General features: G+C 53.2%; 1 long non-coding RNA gene across 1 annotated transcript in view; it reads right to left on the reverse strand.

Annotated features, from left to right (window-relative positions):
- The window catches only part of LOC144950187 (uncharacterized), a 55,229-nt gene that overhangs the window by 33,527 nt on the left and 995 nt on the right, over nucleotides 1-20,707 (reverse strand). The window contains exon 2 of the long non-coding RNA XR_013640353.1: nucleotides 19,749-19,848. This is a non-coding gene — a long non-coding RNA (uncharacterized LOC144950187). The remainder of the gene's footprint in view (nucleotides 1-19,748; nucleotides 19,849-20,707) is intronic.

The raw sequence follows: 20,707 nt of genomic DNA on the forward strand, positions 1-20,707 counted from the left end.
AGCTGGAGCTGAGTAGCTGAGTAGCTGTAGCTGGTGCTGAATAACTGAGTAGATGAGTAGCTGTAGCTGAGTGAGTTATTTAACGCTTCTCACACGGCCCCGCGCCGCTCCCGCTGCCGGTCTCACATTCGCCCGGTGCGCATCTCTCTCTGCTCTTCGTACGAGGTAAAGGCGCAGCCCTGCAAGCACGCGCGGGGTTTGGTGACGGGCTCGGATATATCGGGGCGCCCCACCCCTCACTCAGCACCGTCGCCGCCACCATAGGGGGAGGATACTCGGGGCACTGTTGGCAAGAACCACCGTGAAGTGACAACGAGGCAAAGATTCCCCCGGTAGCCTTCACAGACCAATGGGGCAAGTGCTGTTAGCGAGCACCTGTCAATGCGAAAACGGCACACGCGAGGGAGTGGTGCGGCTGCCACGACGCCCAGCCGCTTGCCTCCCCGGTGCTGATGTTCGCACACCGTTGTAGCGGGTGACACTTTGAAGGCTGAGTAGACCCAGGGGAGAGGGTTTGGGACCGGTTGAGACGTTCGCCCACCGACTTTTGGCCGCGAAGCGCGAATCAGCCCCGGGTGGCCGGGCTGGGGAGGAGGGCGAGCACGCGCAGCGCAGGTGCGCGCAGGTGGCGTTGGCATTACCTGCCGTCTCTTGACGTCGGCTTCGCAGGTATGCGCTGCCGTGCTACAACAATTGGGGGCTAATTGATGGGTGGCGAGCGGCGCGGCCGCTCCAACAGAGGGGCCTCCCCTGGGAATGGGCCGACGGTATTGAGCACGCGTAACACAAGGTGTCCCGCGGAACCCTTTCAAGCTGCGTGCGAAGGGAGGAATTAAATAAAGTGTACGAACTTCAGGCGCGCACACACGCACACACACGCGCGCACCCCGTGTGTAATCACAGGTGACTTAAAGCAGTCGCGATGAAGCGTGCGTTCAGTTACACGCGCTTTCCCTCGCCCAGGTCAATCGACCACACAAACAGGTGCTAGCAGATCTCCGTGCGGGGGGGGGGGGGCGAGGAGGAGGAGGCGGAGCAGGAGGAGGAGGGAAGCGATGGGAACGGAGACGGAGCGAGCGAGAGGGAGAAAGTCGACTTGTGCCGCTGGCTGGTGCCGCGCTCGCTCGCCCACCCACCACCGCCGCCCCCGCTCCCCGGCCACTGTCCCCTCTTTTCAACCAATTAAGTATTTTGCCGATTATTCACGATTTCTCGTGCGGGTTTAGAAAAAAATATATTTTGCTCGCGCGTTCGCTCAGCTCCCCTCTTCTCTTTGCTGATTAGGAAACTTTCTGCATGGCTCGCTCATTTGCGAAGCCACAAGTTAAAGCGGATTAGGCATTTCCATGACAACAGCTAATCTTTTCAGAGGCATACGGCTGGTGTCAGCGCTGTGCTTGCGCCCGCGCGTGTGTGAGTGCGTGAGAGTGTGCGTGTGGTACGCGTGAGTGTGGTGCGTGTGTGAGTGTTTGAGTGTGTGCTGGTTAGTGCGCGTGTGTGTGTGGTGTGCATGCGTGTGCATGCGTGTCCGTGTGTCAGTATTTGTCGGACGATGCAGACTGGGGCAGCAGCAGTGGCAGCAGCAGTGACGGTAGTGGCGGTGGTCCGGCAAGCAAACAAATGCCAACGTCCCCCAAACGTAAAACGATAATCGCAAAAATTAAAGCAAAGGACATGCGTGCGTGCATGCGTGCGTGGGGAGTGGTGACACAGCGGTTAGCGCGCTGCGCTACTCACCCGGTGACCCGAGTTCGATTCCTGCGCACAGCCACCAACACCAGTGACGATTATCTGAAACGGTCCTGGTGGGCCTCCCCTAGGTCGACTCAGCCTCAAATGAATACCTGGTATGGTGTATATACATCGCAACTCGGGAGACTAAGGCGGCCAGGCGTGGTGCTGGCCACCCACTCCCTCGTGTGCCGTGCCCGCCTTAATAGGTGCTCGCTAACAGCACTTGCCCCAACAGTTTGTTGCAGACTATACGGGGGATCTCCGTCGTTGTCGTCTTTGCACCTAGCATGGCACAAGCACCGTGGTGACGTCACCGCCGCTTAGTGTTGAACGGCGGTTGTTGTTGTTGTTGATGCAAAAGTGAACACTTTTGATTGTGGGATGATGCATAAGTGAAAACTTTAGCATCATCCCACAATCACACCGCCCGTACACAAAATATAGTATGTTAATTGGCGACGTTTAATGCGCCGTTCACGAGGGCCATTGCCTGAAACGTCGCCGGCGTGTGATTGTGCACAGCGAGTAGTTGGACGAAGCTGCTGCTGCTGCTGCTGCTGTTGCTGCTGCTGCTGCTGCTGCAGCAGCAGCAGCAGCTTGCCCCGGCGCTGCGTGTGCTACCACGGTCAAAGCCGACCCGGTCGCCTCCTGTTCATAGCGTCTGACAGCAACGGCGTCGGTTTAATCGGCCTTGATCCTGCTGGTGAGACACAGATTGTCGAATCCGCTCCAGAGATGTTTCCAGCTCGAACAAAATCTGGTCAACAATAAATATGTGGCATTGTTATTATTATGTGGATAAATGTACTTCTGCTTATTTATTTATCTCAGTAAAGATTCACTGAGATTTAGATTTAAGTTGTTTTGTGAAGGTCCAATTCACACAGAGTTGTATCAATATACAACCGTGTGTAGTTGTATGACACGGCTGACAGCAAATAGAATGTAACGTCCTTTGTGAAGCCACTGCTGGATGAATGCATCTCCGTGCCATGCCGGTCACGGGGGTTGTTCGACCATACTTTACCACTCTGGTCAGCGCGGATTGGTTCGTGATCAAGGGGAACCCTTAACTGTTTCGGATATCGCTCGCCACGCATGTTGTTTTTGTTGACCGTGGCTGGGAATTGAACTCGGGTCGCCGGCTCCAGCTTCAGCGATCCAGCCGCAGCGCGGTGACGAGGAGCGGTGCTCCGGTGATTGTTGCCCCAACAACAACAACAACAACTGATGGTTCTTTCGCACTCTCTGGTACTCGACAAGCCTCGGTCACGAGCGATGTTGTTGCCACATCCGAATAACACTGACACCAAGGCCATTCGTGTCCATGCCAGGCGTTAAACATCGTGTGTTATTGATATCCATCGCTGCGACAGTTTTCCAGCTTTTGAACCAAGCAGTCCGACGTGGAGTGGGAGTCGTAGAGCCAGGAGAGTGGAGGAATCATAAGTTATTGAAATATCTCGTATAGGTTACCTTTGTGCATTCTGTTGTGAGTTGACAATCGATAGAAATAGCTGAGTGAGAGTCGGGGCTGTGGCGGTAACTGAGAGAGCGCGTTGTTGTTGGTTCCGTCTAACGCTCCCACGCCGCTCCCGCTGCCGGTCTCACATTCACCCTGTGCGCGTCCCCGCTCTTCGTAAGAGTTAAAGGCACAGCCCTGCAAGTGCTCGCTCACGCCGCTGCTGCTGGAAGGGCCTCCGCTAAAGGGGGGCTCTAGAGAGCAGCTCGAGAGGGTATCTGGCCTATTCTTCCACTTTGGCCGGATATCTTGGGTGCCGACGTGGCCCACTGGGAGCGCGTTCATGGTTCGAATCCGGCGGCTGCCCTGATTAATACTTTTGCTTGTGTGGTATTAACCGTGGCAACGCTTCACAGCGGACGTAAAAAAAAAATTGCGTGACGCCATTCGCACGAAGAGGCCATTGCGTGCTGGCGTTACGGTCCAAGTTTGTCAAAGTAAAAAAATGACACCGCTCCTAAGTCAGTTGGGATTCCACAACACAGCAACCATCGCCTTGCCTACCACGAGCGACTTGGCAAGACCCTCCTAAACAAGAGTCGCGAGAATAGGCGCGACTGCCCTGGCTCAACAAGCGAAATCACAACAACAACAACAACAATCGACTGTGGCAGAGCCATTGGCATTGCCGGGTGGGGCAGGGGCGGTGGGGGTGATGTGAGGAACCCGGCACCGTTGTTGCCACTGCCGCGCCGGGAGGTCGTCTCGAACCGGCCGGACCCCGGGATGCGAGTCCGGCGTGGTGACCCATGGCCACACCGGGGCGGCACGGTGCGCGTGCTGACTGAGCGAGTCGAGGTGAATCTGCGTGAGAACTGGGGTGGGGGGGCCGTGGTGGCGGGGGGCGCAGTACGAGGGGGTCTCAGGGCGCCCCCCCCCCCCGTGTGCCCACGCGGTCAGCGCACTGCGCTCCGAAAGAGGCCAAACCCGAGTTCGATTCTCGCTCATGACCAACATCCGTAACAAGTGTCTCTCTGGACGTACCCCGCTGCTTCCCATGAGATGGACTTAAATGAGCACGCGAATCACCAATGGGGAGACAAAGGCGGTCGGGCCCTGGTGCTACCACCAACCCCCTCGTGTGCCGTTCCGGCCTTCCATAGGTGCTCGCTAACAGCACTTAGCCCAACAGTCTGTTAAGGTTGTACGGGGGATCTTTGTCTTTTGTGTACGTGTGAGTGTGTGATTATGTATGAGTGTGAGTATATATATTATGTGTGTGTATGTGTGTATGTATGTGTGAGTATGTATGTATGTTGAGTGTATATGTAGAAGTGTGTTGTGTGTATGTGAGTGTGTATGTGTGAGTGTGTGAGTATGTATATGAGTGTATATGTAGAAGTGTGTGTGTATGTGAGTGAGTGAGTGTGTGAGTATGTGTGTTTGTATAACTGTGTGTTTATGTGTGAGTGAGTGTGTGAGTGGGGGTGTATGTTGAGTGTATATGTAGAAGTGTGTGTGTATGTGAGTGAGTATGTGAGTGTATGTGAGTGTGTGTATGTGTGAGTGTGTGAGTATGTGTGTATGTTGAGTGTGTATGTAGAAGTGTATATGTGTATGTGTGTGAGTGAGTGTGTGAGTAGGTATGTATGTTGAGTGTGTATGTAGACGTGTGTATGTGTGTATGTGAGTGAGTGAGTGTGTATGTATGTATGTTAAGTGTGTATGTAGAAGTGTGTATGTGTGTGTGTGAGTATGTATGTTGAGTGTGTATGTAGAAGTGTGTGTGTATGTGTGTGAGTGAGTGTGTGAGTGTGTATGTATGTTAAGTGTGTATGTAGAAGTGTGTATGTGTGTATGTGTGTGTGAGTATGAGTATGTATGTTGAGTGTGTATGTAGAAGTGTGTGTATGTGTGTGAGTGAGTGTGTGAGTATTGTGAATGTAGAAGTGTGTATGTGTGTGTGAGTGTGTGTGAGTATGTATGTTGAGTGTGTATGTAGAAGTGTGTGTGTGTATGTGTGTGAGTGAGTGAGTGTGTGAGTGTGTGTGTATGTAGAAGTGTGTATGTGTGTGTGAGTGTGTATGTATGTTGAGTGTGTATGTAGAAGTGTGTGTATATTGAAGTGTGTGTATGTAGAAGTGTGTGTGTGTATGTATGTGTGTATGTATGTTGAGTGTGTATGTAGAAGTGTGTGTGTGTATGTAGAAGGGCGTGTGTATGTGAGTGTGTATGTGAGCGAGTGAGTGTGTGAGTATGTAGAAGTGTGTATGTAGAAGTGTGTATGTGAGTGAGTGAGTGTGTGAGTATGTATGTATGTTGAGTGTGTATGTATGTGTGTGTATGTGAGTGTGTATGTAGAAGTGTGTATGTAGAAGTGTGTGTGTGTATGTGAGTGAGTGAGTCAGTGTGTGTGTATGTGTGTGTGAGTGTGTATGTATGTTGAGTGTGTATGTAGAAGTGTGTGTATGTGAGTGAGTGAGTGTGTGAGTATGTGTGTATGTAGAAGTGTGTATGTGTGTGTGAGTGTGTATGTGTGCGTGAGTGTGTATGTAGAAGTGTGTATGTGTGTGTGAGTGTGTATGTATGTTGAGTGTGTATGTATAAGTGTGTGTATGTGAGTGAGTGAGTGTGTGAGTATGTGTGTATGTAGAAGTGTGTATGTGTGTGTGAGTGTGTATGTGTGCGTAAGTGTGTATGTAGAAGTGTGTATGTGTGTGTGAGTGTGTATGTATGTTGAGTGTGTATGTAGAAGTGTGTGCGTGTGTACGTGAGTGAGTGAGTGGGGTTGGTGCTGCTGGCGGGAGAGGGCGCGGTGCTGCCGCTGTGTTTGCTCTGCGCGGGGTGGGTGTTGGTGCTCTCCCAAAAAGCACGCGGGGGGGGGGGTGGGGGCTGGGGGGTGGGGGCTGTGCATAGTATTGGGGGCGGATGGGCGACACAAAGCCGATCACAGGCTTGAGTGCCCATGTAAAGGCTCCCGCCATGCGCAGGTGCAGGCACTGGGCCCTTCGTGGTGGTGTCGGGATGATGATGGGGTGGTGGTGGTTGGGGGGGAGCTGTGCGGGTGTTCAGCCACTCACTGTGGATGATGGTGGAGCGGCAGGAGGAGGGGGTGGGGGCTGTGTGAGTGAGTGAGTTGGGGGGGGGGTTGGAACGTCAGTGCCCCCCCCCTCCCCCCTGTTTGTGGACCACACACGCACACGGCGTGGGGAGGGCGCGATTAAGCGGTGCTGGAAGGAGGGAGAGGAGGAGGAGGAGGGAGAGGAGGATGAGGGTGAAGGCACGGGGAGGAGGGCAGGGGGGGGGGGGACGCGCGGCACGGAGACGGAGCGCTCTGTCTGTGCGGGAGGGTTGGAGAATTCCTCCTCCTCCTCTATCGGGCATCGCACCGACATCACGGCCGGTGATGAAGATGATGATGCAGATTTTTTACGTGCGTCTGTCTTCAAGTGTGTGTGCCTGTGTGTTTATCTCTTTGGTTTTTCTTTGATTGTCTCTGCCCTGATTTCGATTCGATTGTTTTTGCCCTTGATTGTCTTTTACTCCATTGCGGTACTTTGTTTTCATGTTCTTGTAATTGTAATTTTGGTGACCTAAGGTCACTCTTGCGAGTGAAACTAACCTGGCCACGTGAGTTCTCACCTGGCTCAACAGAAACAACTTGAAACTTGATAAAAAAAAAATAATTACATTCACGATATACACACGAATAACCATTATCATAGGCACCACGCACACATACCACGCACGCACACCACGCACGCACACCACGCACGCACACCACGCACGCACGCACACCACGCACGCACACCACGCACGCACACCACGCACGCACACCACGCACGCACACCACGCACACACCCCACGCACACACGCCACGCACACACGCCACGCACACACACCACGCACACACACCACGCATGCTGGCTTACGGGTACTCCCATTCACAAGACGCATCCCATATGAATCCCTGCATACTCTAGTGCCAAGTGATGTTAGCCAGCACCTATTAAGGTTGGCACGACACAAGGGGGCGGTGTGCACATCATCCCACCAGGTACTAATTTAAGGCTGAGTCGACCTAGGGGAAAGGGCCCGTGACCGGTTCAGACATTCACCACCCACAAATGTTGGCCCCTGGGTGAGAATCAAACCCGGGTTACGTGGGTTCGTAGCGAGGTGCGCACACAGGTGCCACTCATTTACGGCTGAGTTTATCTAGGGGAGGCCCGGGACCGCTTCTGATGTCGCTTGCCACCGTAGTTAGCCGTGGCTGGGAATCGAATTAAGTTTGCTGGGTCCGTAGCGAAGTGCGTGACCGACAGCGCCACCACTATCCACACGCGCACACACGCACACACGCAGTCACCCATACAAAAGTTGTGCAGCCTGAAGAATGGCTGGCCAGATGGTGCCTTTATTGTTCAAAAATTAAAGACTCCTAACGCCTTCTTCAACGCACATGCACGTGCACACACCCACACACACATGCGAGCACGTACACACACACGCCCACACTGGTGCACACGCACAGACCCACACTGGCACTCACACACGCACCAGCACTCACACTAGCACGTACACACACACTGGCAGACACACTGGCAAAGACACAGACACACACATGCACGGACACACACGCACGGACACACTCACACACAGATACACACACGGACACACACATGCAACTGTGACGTGATCGCACTATGAACGGCAACTTTCAACGTTTCAGGAAATGTATCGCCTGTAATAGACTCGCGTTTGCGCGCTGTTCCTCTTGTCACGTTGTTGTCTTTGCTCTGACTTCTATTTGATGTTGTTTACTACGCCGAGTCTCTTGGGTTGTCTTTGCTCTGTTTGCTCCATCGCAGTGATAGCTGTTGTCACGTGGGTGACCCGGTTCACCGGAGCAGATTAAACTCTCCCCTCCAGCTCCCTTTGGGTTCCCAACCCCGTTTAACAAATCACCTTTCTCTGGCTCACAACTATCACATTTCACACATTTTCCACGTAATTTCGTGTTATTTTCATTGGACGTAACTCTTATGTCATTTTCGTCGGTCACCTGCTGTTCTATTTGGTAAATGAACCATCTCAGGTAAACAAGAACAAGAAGACGAAGAAGCTGTGTGCTTTACAAGCCACGTGATAACCAGGTATTCCTGACACGAAGCCTGCTTCCCGTACCAGATGAAGCTTCAGGGCCCCCAGCGTTGTGTTCAACTCCTTCCCTTGACCGTTTCACCACCACCACCACCACCATCACCACCCATACCTGATGATGACAAATTCTCCACTGCCATTCACCCTGGTTAATTCTGTTTCGGTTTTTAAATTTGATCTGCCAATTGCGGAGCCAAAAATCTGAATTTCAAGCGAACAAAACATGTTTCAATTTGTCAAATAACTTGGAGTAACACACACACAGCGATGCTGTGGTTTTAATGATAAAGTTATTCGGTAGGGTTTATCATAGCGCTATAGTATTCAGTTTCAACCAATATAGTGTGGGTGGGTGAATGGGTGAGTGAGTGAGTAGGTGAGTGAATGAGTTAGTGGGTGGGCGAATGAGTGAGTGAATGAGTGAGTGGGTGAATGAGTAAGTGGGAGGGTAAATGAGTAGGTAGGTGGGTGAATGAATGACTGAGTAGGTGGGTGAATGAGCGAGTGAGTTGGTGGGTGAACGATTGAGTGGGTGAGTGAATGAGTAGATGCATTACTGAGTGAAGGAGTGTAATAACTGGGAGTAACACACTGTGATGCTGCGGTCGTCAATTACCGGGTTACACCATTACATGTTATCGTATTGCCCACCACGTTGAGTTTCAACCATTTAAAGCAAAACATAGACATGCAGCATCGACCAATTTGTGACGTGTTGGTATTTTAATAGCTCCGCTGTTTGCTGACAACAACGTGCAGGCCCTCTGTCATCAATCCACTGCTGGATGAAGGCCTCCCCACGCTGTGTCGATCACGAGTTGTATTTGACCGCGTTGGTGGTTAGGGGGAGTCGAACTGAGGTGGCTCGGGTTCATAGCGCCGTGCGCTCACCACTCTGCCACCACTCCACCCAAGTAGTGTGGCACGTGCGCGTATGACCAGGACAAGTTTAGAGACAGATTAATTCCCATTTTAAACGTGCGTGACTTGGCGAGGCCTTCATGCAGCAGTGGATTGACCATGGCTGATGATGATGATGACAAAACAATGTTGGGGCGAATCAGTTTAGGGAGTTCACGATTAAAAAGCTCCGCAAAAGAGTGCAGTCCTGTCCGCACTCCCACACCCACACTGACATCCAGGCATCCGGCGCATCTGTGCTTTTCAAAGGAAATGCAAATTATCTCTTTAACATTGCAATGTGCTCCATGCGCATGCCAAAGCATGTGCTGAGAGGCCTCACAACATCACAAAGACAAAGATCTCCCGTATAACCCTAACAGACCTTTGGGGCAAGTGTAGTTTGCGAGCGCCTAAGAAGGCGTGTACGGCACACCAGGGGAGTGGATGGCCAACACCACGCCTTGACCGCCTTTGTTTCTCTGTGCTGATATTAGCACAATGCACCAGGCACTCAGTTGATGCTGAGTTCACCGAGGGGAGGACCAGGGTTGGTTCAGATAATCGTCAATGGTGTTGGTGGTCGTGAGCGGGAATCGAACTCGGGGATATTCGGGTTGGTAGCGCAGTGGACTGACCACCGCACCACCCACCCACACCAAGACAGCAAACCCCTCCGCGCATGGCCACTGCTGAGCTCTGCCGCTTGTGTCGCACACAGAGGGGGAGATTCTCATCGTCGATGCCGCCGCCCACTGCTCCCTCGTTATTCGCGGCTCCGAGCAATTCCCTTCGGGGTACACCACGTGCACCCGCCGCTGCCACCTCACTCTCCTCGCCCGCTACCCACAATCCTCACTTAACGATACTATGTTTTATTTCAGCAGGTAGCTCTTTCTCGGAAGCGACCTGGCCACAAATAATAGTTCAACGAAGTGGCTTTTCACGTGGAAGTTTATATCAGCCAAATACTCAGGGCGAGAGAGAGACGGCTATCTTTCGCCGCCGATGGCAGCCAGGGAATTGAACTCGTGCCGCCGGGGCTCGGAGCGCAGTGCCCACCGACCAATGTGCCACCGCTGGGCTCCTGCGACACGAGGAAGTGGCGACCATGAGAGTGGCGACAATGTTGTTTTCAAACTGGGCTCATGCGCCAACTGCCAACAATGTCCCCTAATGTCACTCGAAATGTCACAACAAATTTACTCCGGGGGGGGGAGGGGGGAGGGGGTCACGTCCAGGGTCAGGTATCTCAAACACGTTCGAGTCATTAGAGAAAAATGTGGAAGGATCTTGGGCATGACGTTTTTGTGTTAAAAGCCGGAATGGCGAGGGGCAGCAGTGCCAGCCTCGCTGGGACATTCCACAGATCGGCTGCGTGGCTTTCATTCTCGATGGCCCTGACGTTTCTGATGGAGCCGGTTGGGAGCCGTATTTCTGCAAGAATCAAAGGTAGAAGCACAGCACTGCAATTGCTTTATTGGCCTCCTCCCTCACGCTAGTCAGACGTTCGTACAGAGTTGGGAGTACCCACGTTGTACCCCACCGCACACGGCCGCCGTTCGACTCGTCGCGGTGTGCAGATCCACCGCTGGCTGCGCCGTGAACGGTGGACGGACGTCCCCTTCGCCCCCCACAACGCCCCCCACAACGCCCCCCACCTGCCCTCGCTGGCCCCCTCCCCCTGTGGAACCCCCCACAATCCTCCGCTGTTCCTCCCACGAGCCACGTGGGCGTCCCTCCACTCTCCCACCTGCCAGCTTCTCTGTCGCCCCCCCCCCGCGCCACAACCAGCGTCAGCGAAATCTGTGTCGAGATTGAGTTATTGATCACGTGCTGCTGAGGCCCCTCGGTGAGGGCCTCATCGCTTGGCCGGCGGGGGCCCGGAGATTGCGGCCTTGGCTGAGTGTGGCGTCATGCGGCCCAGGTGCGCTGGCTGGCTGGCGGGGGGGGGGGGTGCCACCTGGCCTGGATTTTCTGCGGATTGTTCTTCCTTGGAGAGGAGGCAGCCGCTGTTCTAGGAAATCTGTAAGTCTTGGTGGGTGGGTGAGCGGGTGGGTGGGTGAGTGAGTGGGTGGGTGGGTGAGTGAATGGGTGGGTGGGTGAGTGGGTGGGTGGGTCGGTGAGTGGGTGGGTAGGTGAGTGGGTGGGTGGGTGAGTGGGTGGGTGAGCGGGTGGGTGAGCGGGTGGGTGAGTGGGTGGGTGGGTGGGTGAGTGGGTGGGTGAGTAGGTAGGTGAGTGGGTGGGTGGGTGAGTGGGTGAGTGGGTGGGTGGTTCGGTGGATGAGTGAGTGACTGGATTCATGGATGAGGGAGCGATTTGGTGAGTGAGTGAGTGAGTGGAGTGATTAGATGCACTGGTTTCCCAGGACCGTCCTCTTAGGAGCAGATGCTGCTGTCCTGGAGAATCTGTCCCTCTCCCCGTGGACATTACAAGTTCTGGATTTGTCTTGCATAATCATAACAATAACAATCAACAACATCACTCAAAACGGTGCATTCACACGGAGCTCTCTCCTGAGACAATCCTCCTTCCCATGGTGTGTCCCGGGTTTATTTGTAGCTCGCAGGTGATAACCCCAATGCTCGTGGTGGTGAACGCCACGTCCGGGGGGGGGGGAGCCGAACGGTCCGGCCGGCGCTCGGAGATGGAGCGGTGCCAAGTCGGCCACCGTCAGGACCGCACGTCGACACGGAACCAACGTGAGACCGACTCGCATCGCGACCGCTGTGTAATCGATTGTCGGGTTTGGCCACGGAATGATAACGTAAAAATGCATGCTGTTTTGTGAACCCTCCGCCACCTGACACGCCGCTGAGCGATGCGCCGACCGTTCTTGTTTGGGCTCGCTCACCGGTGAAGTCGAAAAGCCATCCTCACGGCCAGATTTAGTAGCCAGGCACCAACCATGTCACCACCACCACCACCACTCGGTGACAAACGGCAGCCGATTCAAACGCTCGCTCACACGCCGGCGTCGTCCGCCGTATGTCACTGAGCGTCGGGCAGGGCACGTCTCTGGTCGGGCCACACCGTTGGGGCGGAGGGGGGGGAGGGATTCCACGATCCCATGGCAGCAGCAGCTCCTCCACCCGCGGGACAATAGGTGGCCACGTATGGAGGTAGGCAGCACGAGAGCGAGCGAGTAAATAATGAAATAAGGGACTCTGCAAATCAGCGATTCAACTCGGCCACCTGCGGCCATTCACACTGAAAGAGTCCTCGGGCCGCGTCCAGCAAGCACCGCGGCCCGCATTCCCCAACTGCGTCCCTCCCACTCCGCTTACTCCGAATGACAATGGCGCTCTCCGCGTGGCCTTCTCCCAAGGCAGGGGGGGGGGAGCTCTGAGGCTGCGGCCTGAGCTGAGATTTGCAAGCGGGGGGCGGGGGGGGGCTGCGGTCTGCTGTGCCGCGCGGCGGAAGCGCACGAAGTCCGCTGCGCGTGTCCCCGTCGTGCTGCACCGCAGGGGGAGGCCGCTGCCGCTACCGCCACTGCCGCTGCTACCGCTACCGCTGCTCCCGTGACGGTGTCACGGCCAGCGGCGCGGCTCGACCCCCCGTCTTCTGGCGCATGGCAGGGGAAGCATTGCGGGCAAGGTGATCGAGTCTCCCCCGCAGCAGCCGCTGTCCACCCAGCGGTGTGAATCTATAAGTCACGGTTAAGTGATCGGCAGGTAGTGGGGAGAAGTTTGGGTACTCTTCACACCTTTTAATAAGTTGCCTGCGTGGAAGAGAAGGCCAAATACCCTGTAGAGGTGCTCTCTAAAGCCCCCTTTTGTGGTGGCCCTTCCGCCAGCAGTGCCGAGAGCGATGACTTGCAGGGGCTGCACCTGAATGCGATCAATTGTGATGACTCGGAAGCCGTGACAATGTAACATGAATTGAATCGCTTAATTGAATACTTCCTGCACAGTGGACATGAGGAAAGAGACAAAACTGTCCCAGCAGCCATCATCATCATCATAGTCGCCAGTTCGTCTGAGACTCTTCTGCCTGCCCCACGATTCCCCGTGGAAGGTGGCAGTCTGTGCGCCGGACCTCGGGGTCGCAAAGTCTAAATGCAACAACTGTTACGCCAGTGGCAGCAGCGTATCATGACATTCGATTCACCCTTGCAGAGAAAGCCTTCGAGTAATTTCTGAAAGTTGGAAACCCCAGCTTGTAATAAATACATACTCTTTGGTTCTTTCGAAAGAACCACAGAGCATGGATTCCTGCAGTAACGAAATCTTCAAATCAAGATTGTAATAAATACTGAATAATAACAATACCTACGAAGCGCGCGTGTGTGGATATCCAGCCACCACGCACCTCTCCCCCACGCTCCCAGGCCCCCTCCCGTCTCTGGTTGCGAGCCACTCCCTGCCCTTTGATGTTTTCCTCGCACCGCCCCCCCCCCGAGCAGAGGGACAAGGGACATCCACCACCCTCCACCACCCTCCACCACCCTCCTCCACATGATTCCGTGCGTCCGTACGGTGGAGATGCTCAGTTCGAGGCTGGCGGCTGAGCCCGTGGACGACTTCGGGAGTAAACTATTTAAAACTATTTTTGTTATTTGGTTCTTTCGGTTAAGTCACGTCTAAAGATAAAATAATAAATTAAATTAAATAATAGAATACGACGTTTCGATTGCAACACAAGCAATCATCATCAGGTATAATGAAATAGCGACATAAAATCTAACCAGAAAACTATAGACAGACATATTAGCAGACAGATATCATCAAGATACATAGCGGGAGCAACACAGGTAACAGAGAGGGGTGATCGTCTCTGTGGGGTGGCCTTAAATAGACAGAGGGGGGGGGCGGAGGCAGAGAGAAGGAAGGGGGGTTAGAGAAAAAATTTGCATATCAATGAGTGGTCAACAGACGTGGTGCTGCACGGCGAGTAAGCCTGAAAATCAGGAGGACACACTAAAATTAAATAACCTAGTAAAATATCGAAATGTAATGTAATACAACACAGAGGGTCGGTCAACACACAATTAACGCATAGCCTGGTTGATTACGTATTTCAAAGATTGCAAAGTTAGAATTTAAGTGTGAACATTCTAAAGAGGACACAGGCAGAGAAAACAAGTCGTCTTGGTGATATCTGTCTGCTAATATGTCTGTCTATAGTTTTCTGGTTAGATTTTATGTCGCTATTTCATTATACCTGATGATGATTGCTTGTGTTGCAATCGAAACGTCGTATTCTATTATTTAATTTAATTTATTATTTTATCTTTAGACGTGACTTAACCGAAAGAACCAAATAATAATTCCTGCAGTCACGAAAGTTCTAAAATTAAGACTATTTTTTGTTATTTTACCGGGTAAGGGCCACTGAACTGCTACGCAGCTCTTTTTCAGAGGCGACCTGGACATCACAAATGACAGCGCAACGAAGTGGCTTGTCTCGCGAACATCTATAGCTTTAAACGCGCGTTGATTATAAATGTGGAGGCATCTGCAAAAAAATCCACGTGACCACGGGGAGAACATTCACACTCCAAATATACAGGCATCAGGGAGTAGCCTGGTGATGAGCATTCACTTAGAGACACGTAGACAAAGATCCCCTGTATAGCCTTGAACAGATTGTTGGGGCAAGTTATGCTAGCGAGCACGTATTAAGGCGGGCGGACCTGTTCTTTATCTGAGGACGGCTGCTTGCGTTGTGGCCGAAACGTCGTGAGAATTGTATTTTATTGTGTTTTATTTTTATTGTTTTATAATTTCCCTTCTACGTGACTTTAGCGAAAGAACCAAGAAGATGAATCCCTGCAGTCACGAAAGCTTTAAATCGAAATTTAAGGCGGGCATAGTATGCGAGGGGGTGGGTGACTAGCACCACACCCAACCGCCTTTATCTCCCCCAATTGCCCATGTTTACACACCGCACCAGGCACTCAATTCAAGCTGAGTAGACCTAGGGGAGGACCAGGACCGGTTCATGTTTTCGTAACCGATGTTGGCTGCGAGCGGGAGTCGAACTCTGGGAACCAGGTTCGTGGCGTGGCACGCTAACTAATGCGCCACGGCTCCCATGGAGACACACACGCAGGCACCACACGGGGCGAGTGGGGGGGGGGCAGCGGCGAGCGTTCAACACAGACAAGTGCGGGCGCTCTGTGTCGAGCGCAGGGTCTCGCGCCGCCGCCGCTGCTGCTGCTGCGGTGGTGGTAGTGGTGGCGGTGGTGGTGGCTGCGGCGGTCGTGACGGTGGTGGTGGTGAAGGTGGTGGTGATGGTGGTGCTGGTGGTGCTGGTGGTGATGGTGGTGGTGGCGGTGGTGGTGGTGGTGAAGGTGGTGTTGAAGGTGCTGGTGGTGGTGCTGGTGGTGCTGGTGGTGATGGTGGTGGTGGCGGTGGTGGTGGTGGTGGTGGTGAAGGTGGTGTTGAAGGTGCTGGTGGTGGTGCTGGTGGTGCTGGTGGTGGTGCTGGTGGTGGTGCTGGTGGTGGTGCTGGTGGTGCTGGTGGTGGTGGCGTTGGCGGTGGTTATAACCGAGCGGGAGAGCGTCTTCTCGTTTCCTCCCCAGGGGCGGTGCCGCTGGCCGGAGTGCAGTTTGCTCCGCGAAGGCGCCCCCATTGTCCCCCCCCACGCCCCTTTACACTTTAATGCCCTTCTCTTTACAATGCCCCCTGCCAGCGCCCAAGCCCTGCCCCTGGCGAGGGTTCGGGAAGAGTGGGGTGTCCCCCCGTCCGCCCCTTCAAATATTGACCTCGCGAGGGCAGCGGGCCCGAGCCTCACCAATCCTCACCGATCCTCACCGATCCTCACCGATCCTGGCCGATCCTCGCTGTGTACCGCCTCTGTCTTCACGATGAGAGCAACACTCCCCTACGCAACTCGCCACGAGACTCACCGCACCGCTCACCAGCACCAGGAATAAACGCGCCACACACAGTTCACCAGGGTTGAACAGCATTTGATCGAGGAATCCCCGTGTCTCCCTGGGCATAGAATAACCCCCTCTTGGTAAATCATTCACGGTGGGCAAAGTGTGGGGAACCATTCCAGGCCTCCCCTAATCCGGTGTGGGACAGTAAAACAGATGCCCTCCATGAAGAAGGAATTGACACAGAGGGAATGAGAGGGAGAATGAGGGGAGAATGAGTTGTGAGCAGCGACGAGAATTACCCTCCTGCCGTCAACAATGGACTCAAACTGTCTCTGAGCCCACGATGGGAATTCCACATTCCCATGGTGGGGCCCAGTTTGTCTACATGAGATTTCACTCCAGACTTGTCACAAAGTGGTACTCCATTGCTACCTCATTTGCCAGTAAAAAATATGATAATTGGTTTTTTACCCTTTTTATCTGCCAACAAAACTGACATCTTTTTTACGAGGAGTCATGTTTGTAGACCACAATACCTGCAGTCATAATGCAAACAAAAAACATAACTCTGATAATGTATGCACTGTCCTTGAAGTTGATTGGTCCACACCCGAGACAGCTTTCCACATGGTGTTGGCGCCTTTTGGCATCATCTGGTCCAACACCATGTGAGACTAGGCTCTAAGAAAAGCTGTCTCGGGTGTGGACCAATCAACTTCAAGGACAGTGCATACATTATCAGAGTTGTGTTTTTGTTTGCATTATGACTGCAGGTATTGTGGTCTATGCAAACATGACTCTTCGTAAAAAAGGTGTCAGTTTTGTTGCCAGATAAAAAGGGTAAAAAACAATTATCAAAGTAGTACTCGTTTTATTTCCCAGTCTCTGAGATTTCTGGACCTGAATCTCTTCCAGCGGAATTTGTTTTCACAATTAAACTTTGGACTGGTTTCGACTTTATGGAAGTTCATCAGTAGATCGTGGCCCAGTGAACAAACCCGCAGGGATTCCTGATGCTCTAGGCAAGACCCGTCAGCGATGATGGCGCAGTACGCGCACGTCACACTGCGCGTCGCGTTTGGCACGATGTCCGACGTTCCACTTCTTTGGGAAGGAATTTTACGATTTCTGGACTCTTGATTGGTTTGCCCTGCTGTCTGACGTGGGCTGGCCGACGTCAAAGAATCTCCCGGCACGTGGTGCGAAACGTCGGACATTGCTCCCAACGACACGCGGGCGGCACGAATGCGCCGTGACCTGCTGCTGCTGCTCTTGGTGTGTCGCCGCGGTCGCGAGGACGGCGCTCGGAGGTTGAAGCAAGCTTATTTATTTATTTATGGGTGCTGCGTGGGTCAGGGTTTTAGTTGGGGCTGGCGTGACACGGGGCCGGCCTCCGCTGCGGCGCCTCCACTCGTCCGTCCGCTCGTCCGGGCCGTGTGAACGCGGTGCCCTCCACAATGGCCTCTCACCCGATTAGGCGGCCATCCATCACGCGGCCGGCCGCCCCTCTCACTCGCGCACGCCCCCTTGACCAGCACCAACCCCCTCCACGCCATGGCCCCCCACCCCCACGGCAGCCCCCCCCCCCCCCGGTGCCCCCCCCCACCACCCCGGCAGTGTAGAGAAATCTGATGCTAGAGGCCGTGCCGTTTAATCTGTGAATAATTTAGGGGACGCATTTACATTGGGCTGTGTGCCTCGCCAACGGGTGGCTGGGGCGATACGCGCTCTGCACGATCCCAGGCTCGCGATAATCGCATCGGCCGCTTGGCAACATGACGGCCTTTCACGATGATCGCTGCTCTGCTTTGACATCTTGTGTCCTGCCCAATACTGGTGGAATCATCGTCACGGAGTCGGTGGCGGCAGCGGTAGCAGCCCACGCGTGTCCTAGCCCCGGCTTCACGACGCAACGGGTCACCGATCATCACCGATTTCATCAGCCGTGGTCGATCCACTGCTGGATGATGAAGGCCTCCCCAGCCGTTGCTGCCGCCACCTCTCGCCAGCGTGCGATGTAAACAATCCATCCGAGCGCTGCGCACGAACTTACTTTATCGCGCCGTCTCCCCGGTGTCAAAGTTAAATCATCGCAGTTAGGTTATTAAATTCTGACGTAATAGCTATGACGCCACCCAATAAACACGCTGGCTTTCCTGCATCACACCCTCCAGTAGTCTTCGACTCTTTACAAGTTAACTTTATTGTATTAATAACTGACAGCATTCGCATCCGATGAGCACGGCTGGCTACATATGGTGCAAAAGAAGTCCAACAGACATGCACGCATCGTGAGTGCTGTAGGTTGTTCATGTTCAGACGTTTGGTCGTTTCTGCTCTGAATTCTATGCGGTTGCGTTTTGCTTGTTGTCTGTTGTCATTGATCTTGTTGATCTTGTTGTGTTTATCTTGTCGTGTTTATCTTGTTGTGTTTATCTTCTTGTGTTTTGTCATTTATCTTGTTTATCTTGTTGTGTTTTGTCATTGATCTTGTTTATTTTGTATTTATCTTGTTGTCTTTAGTCATTGATCTTGTTTATCTTGTTGTGTTTATCTTATTGTGTTATCTTGTTGTGTTTATCTTGTTGTGTTTATCTTGTTGTGTTTATTTTATTGTGTTATCTTGTTGTGTTTATCTTGTTGTGTTTACCTTGTGTTTATCTTGTTGTGTTCATCTTGTTGTTGTGTTGATCTTGTTGTGTTTATCTTGTTGTGTTGAGCCAGGTCACTCTTGCGAATGAGACTTTACCCTGGTCACGTGAGTTCTCAACTTGAGACGTAATGAAAGTAAATTGTTACATTCATAACACGAATAAATCATCACGATAAACATGATTTATGGTCCTTTGTCAATTTACTGCTGGTTGAAGTCTCACTTATACCGTGTCGGTAGTGGGGGGTATTTGACCATACTTCACCTCGCCGGTTAGTGGGGGGGGGGGGGGGGTTGTGAAGTGGGTGGCAGGGCCAGTTTAGGCGTCGCTCGCCACAGACGCCAGCCTTGGCCGGGAATGGAACTCGGCTCGCAGGGTTCGTAACGCGGCACGCCACCGCTCTGCCCCTGTGTCCGACGATTTGGCATTTTATTCTGGCCAACGGCGCAAAACAAAAACTCGGCAAACAAAACAAACGAGAAGGCACCGCGAGCGAGGCAGCAGCGCGCGGGGACAGAGCGGCCCCGGTGACGCGTCCTGCCCATCAGAGTCTCCCCCGCGCTCTTGACCCCAACTATAAACTATTTTATTTTACCAGGTAAGGCCCACTGAGCCATGTAGATCTTTTTCGGAAGCGACCTGGCCATCACAAGTGACAGCTTAACTAAGTGGCTTATCGTGTGGAAATGTTTAGCAGCCAAAGGACTCTAAACGCACGGTTCTGAATGTGGAGGTAAAACCGGAGGACCCGGGAAAAAATCCAAGCGACCACGGGGAGAGAGACAAAGAGACGCAAACTCCAAATATACAGCAGCAGCAGCAGGCGTCAGGGTCGGGATGGAACCCACGGCCTCCTGTATAGCAGGCGAGGGAGTTCACATCTCCCGAACGAGCCACGGCGTCCAAACCGGCCGTAGCTGCTCCTGGGCACACTCGGGGCCTTCACCGTCCTCGCGGAAGAAGCTGCTTCCAGCATCAACAGAAAACCGACACAGCGACGATTCACCTCTCTACTGCTGCTGCTGCTGCCGCCGCCGCCGATGACGCTGTTTGGCATCGTGACCTGCTGCTGAAGTCGGCCACAATCGTCGGATGCCGCCGTTCTCCTGCACACCGAAATGGCGCAATGCCCAGCAAGCACACTCTCAGGGTGAACACCTCGCTGGTGAACACAGCCGCAAGAGAACGAAGGACAGTGACCCCCCTTAAGGCTCGGCACTGGCACATTCACTAACACAATATATATATACAAGTGGCAAGCCAACTACATCATCTCCACAGCTGATTTATGCAGCTAGAACAGCCCTTGCAGAACAGCGCATAGACCTTGAGAACATTCCCAATACCCTTAACAGCTCATCTCATTTGCTTGGTTCTTGCAGCTCATCTCACTTGCTTGGTTCTTGCAGCTCATCTCATTTGCTTGGTTATTGCAGCTCATCTCACTTGATTGGAGGCACATTTCCATTGCTGGACGCCCCCGACCAAATCCCTCCCAATTCACGGCAGGCGCTTTCCAGCCGGACAATCGCGCAGCAGCAGATGCCACCTTCGGCGTGTCCTCCTGTGGTAGCCAGTGTAGCCTGTGGCCAACAACATCGCACGGGGAACGTACAGTGCCTGACCCCGGCGATTCTCGCAAGCTAAGCCGGCTCTCGGCCTGGATAGTGGTGGTGGAGGGGGGACGGCCCTCACGTCCAGGAGACTCTCTGTGCCCCCGTCATTCTGCCTCCCAAGGCTGGTAGCTGTGCCCCGTGAATATTCATTCGTCGTGCGCACTTGTTGGTGGTATTAATATCGTACCTCCGATTAGCACGGTTGGCTACGTATGGCGCGAAAGAAGTTAAACATACATGTGTAATAGTGTGGGTATTGTTAATGTCCTGGATAGTATTAGTATTGATATCAGCGTTGCCGTCATCGTCTGAAATTTTAATTTATTTACATTCCGTGAGCTTTGCAGCT

The sequence above is a fragment of the Lampetra fluviatilis genome, chromosome 56, assembly GCF_964198595.1.
Source record: "Lampetra fluviatilis chromosome 56, kcLamFluv1.1, whole genome shotgun sequence".
In the NCBI taxonomy this organism is placed as follows: Eukaryota; Metazoa; Chordata; class Hyperoartia; order Petromyzontiformes; family Petromyzontidae; genus Lampetra; species Lampetra fluviatilis.